This window comes from Dreissena polymorpha, chromosome 2 (genome assembly GCF_020536995.1).
Source record: "Dreissena polymorpha isolate Duluth1 chromosome 2, UMN_Dpol_1.0, whole genome shotgun sequence".
Taxonomy (NCBI): domain Eukaryota; kingdom Metazoa; phylum Mollusca; class Bivalvia; order Myida; family Dreissenidae; genus Dreissena; species Dreissena polymorpha.
The window spans coordinates 4,700,042-4,703,186 of record NC_068356.1 but is presented as its reverse complement, the minus strand read 5'-3'; positions in this window follow the sequence as shown (position 1 = coordinate 4,703,186).

Sequence of the window (3,145 nt, the reverse complement as noted above, 5' to 3'; positions counted from 1 at the left end):
TTATCGATCAAAACTGAACACTAGTTGTCCTGCTGGCTGTCGATACAGTGTTCTTCCAGGTCGGTTTTGATTGGTTTACATCCCTTTGAAATTATTTGTCAAAATTTGATCCTTCACAAGCTTTTGCTTTGTTGAATAAATTCTTTAAATCCATCTCCCACCTTTATAAGATACTAGTCCTGTCGTGTATAATGTCGCCGTTATTGTCTCCATGCGAATTGTTGAGACTTGATTTGGGCCTAGCGATATTATGCGGCGCAAACATTATTTGGGATTCTAAGAGCAATATCTCCTCGAGATTTGCAGGTTTCGTTCGTATAGTCGTTTACCCCTTTTGGTCTCCCTATCGAGCCGCATTTGTTTGTGCCCATATAGCTGTCTATGTTTTGTTTTTCGCGTTTAGGTACAGTACATTTCAAAACGTCATGTTCACGTTCGCTCACTTCTTTGAATAGGTCTTCGAGAGTGTTACACCAACACGGGTTTGATTAATTTCGAATGATTTTTTATAGCGTTTTCGATTTACACTTGTAGTCAACCTTTTCGATGAGTTCATTGTTAGATAGGTCAAATATAAAACGGTATAATGAGTCCACATCATTCTGATTGTTAATGGGGCATGGTATTTGATAATTGTAGCTAAAATGTTACTGTCTTTGAAGTTAGGCGGAATCGATCCATACTTAAACCTTTTGCCTCTAATCGGATTATTGTTCTTTCCAGCCGTACTAAGCTTATGACATCAACAAAACTTGTTTAATGTGCATTCAAATTGACAATTGATTACCGGATGTTCAGACATTGAGCATTCCGGTTTATAGGAAACTTCACACGCAAGTCCTTTACAGTGTGTACTTCAATTGTTTTAGATGAGGCAACGTTTGAATGTGGGGCTAATACGTAATCCACAACCACCTTTTCTTTTGTTGAAAAAGAGGTTGAATTGATATTTGCTGGCGCAGTTTGTCCACTCAATACACAACGATTTATCTAGCGCAAGAATTCAATGAATGACCTTCCATGTATATTTTGTGTTTAAAATCAATTGCTTTTCTATGGGGTATGTTGTCTCCGTTTATAATTGTGTCGTTTACTTTTAAGTTACACTATTAACGTCTCCACAAAACAAAATACAATCTGCACTAGAAATCAGGTCTAAAAGCCTTGTTAGGTGATCAAAAAATCATCAACATGTTGGCTCCGCTCCGAACCTTCCGTTGGAAAGTTGCAAACAGTTATTAAGGTTTCAGTAGACGACATTTTATCTTTAAGTCTAAAACCAAGATTACCTACAAAAGACTTGTCTAGACATGTTACATAGTAATAATTCATAAAGGTATCTTTCAAGAGTCTATTAACACCACCCGAACCACACGTGGCTTTTTGTTTCAATGAATCTCGGTCGTGTAGTTTTCTTAATGTGGTACTCCTTTTTTTAAAAGTTGTGTTTTCGTTAGGCTTATTATATCTGCATTAGATCGAAACAATATTTTCTTTCTCGATAAGCAGTTTTTTTGTCCACCGTTATTGGTCCATGTCAGAATATTTATTTTTGAATACAGCTGGGCTTCTTCTTAGTTCAATTTACCCACCCGTGACGTTGTGACCGTGGTCTCAGATTGTGCCGGAATAGATTCCCTGCAGCGCTCATCGTCAATTATAAGCGCTGCGCTGTGATATTTTACAGTTTTCTTTTCTTCCATTGCATTGTAGATAATTGGTTTCAGTTTCGATTAATTTCCACGGTCAACTGTAGTTAAATCGTCCGTTATATAATGTTTGCGTTTTTTCTAGAGCCAATTTGTAGTCGGAATTCCTGTGCGTATCGACACAAATGGTCATTGATCATCAAAATGTTTTTGTATCAACCCTTTTACGTTTTCAAGGACATTCATTATTACTAGTGTAGCGTTGGACGGTAGTGTTTTTCTGCCTAAATATCGATCGCGTAGTGCTGCCTTATCTCTAATCCAGCTGTCCATACCTGACCAGAAAAACTTTGTTTGGTAATTGAAGTTGTTTGTTACCGGCTATGATGACCCAGGTCGCCATGTAAATATCTTAAAACGTCATTAAATAGATCAGTGGGCAATACCAATTGAAAGAAAGTTCTGTAATTTACATTTTAACGTAATACTAGTTTACCATTTCGACAAAAACGCGCAACCCAACACCTACGGTACTTTAGTGGAGCATTATGATCGACATTGACCCGGTTAGTGGACGGTCGTGTTCCGTTTCGCAAGTGAGTAGCAACATGTCCAATTAAAGGATCATTAGCCTAGGACTTACGCCAATTTCGAGAGCTGTGATACTCAGTCTCTATATTGGAACATCACAAACAGTACTTGCGTTTGTTGATCAGTTGGAGAAGCAACACTGTAACTTCAAGGAGCCTGATCTTTACTGACATATACTGCAAAAGAAACCGATTTTATGACAGGAGTTTCAATGGAGTTTTCTCGGAAGAAATGTTGCCAGTCGGCCGCCTAAACAAATCATCAGCATCAGCATTACTCATTCCACTGCGATATTTATTATTAAATCGTAGCTGCTCATGGCTGCTAACCAACGATGGCCCTTTTCTTCAAGCTTCGCTGTTGTTTGCACGTAGATACCAAACAGATAATCATGAATTTATCAGTAACAGCAAATTTGAGAGATACAAACTCCAACTTATGAGCTGGGTAATGTCTCTCTGACGGCTTAAAACTATGGCGTGCGTAGGCTTTAACACGATCGGTGCCACCTTGCTTTTGATTAATTTACTCGCCGAGATATCAAGCAGCGTTGTCTGTATGAACAGTTTGTAATTGACATAGGCCATAATGGGAGAATGAGTTGGCGCTTTGACCATTTTATCAAAAGCGTTCTGCTGCGAATGTTCCAATTTGAATATGGTCTGTTTTTATGTAGATTGTGATTCTGTTGTCATTGTTGCATGACCAATCAACAAATCATTAGGAGGTTGACAATTTTTGCATTCCACTTTATTAACCTTGTATAGTAGCCATTGAATCCCAAAAAGTGTCTTTCGTTGTTAAGGTACAGGCCATGATTTGATAGCTGAATCTTGTCGGTCTTAATTCCTTTCTCAAAACAATCAATAATTAATTTTTGACTTTCAAAACTCAAATTTTTTTAG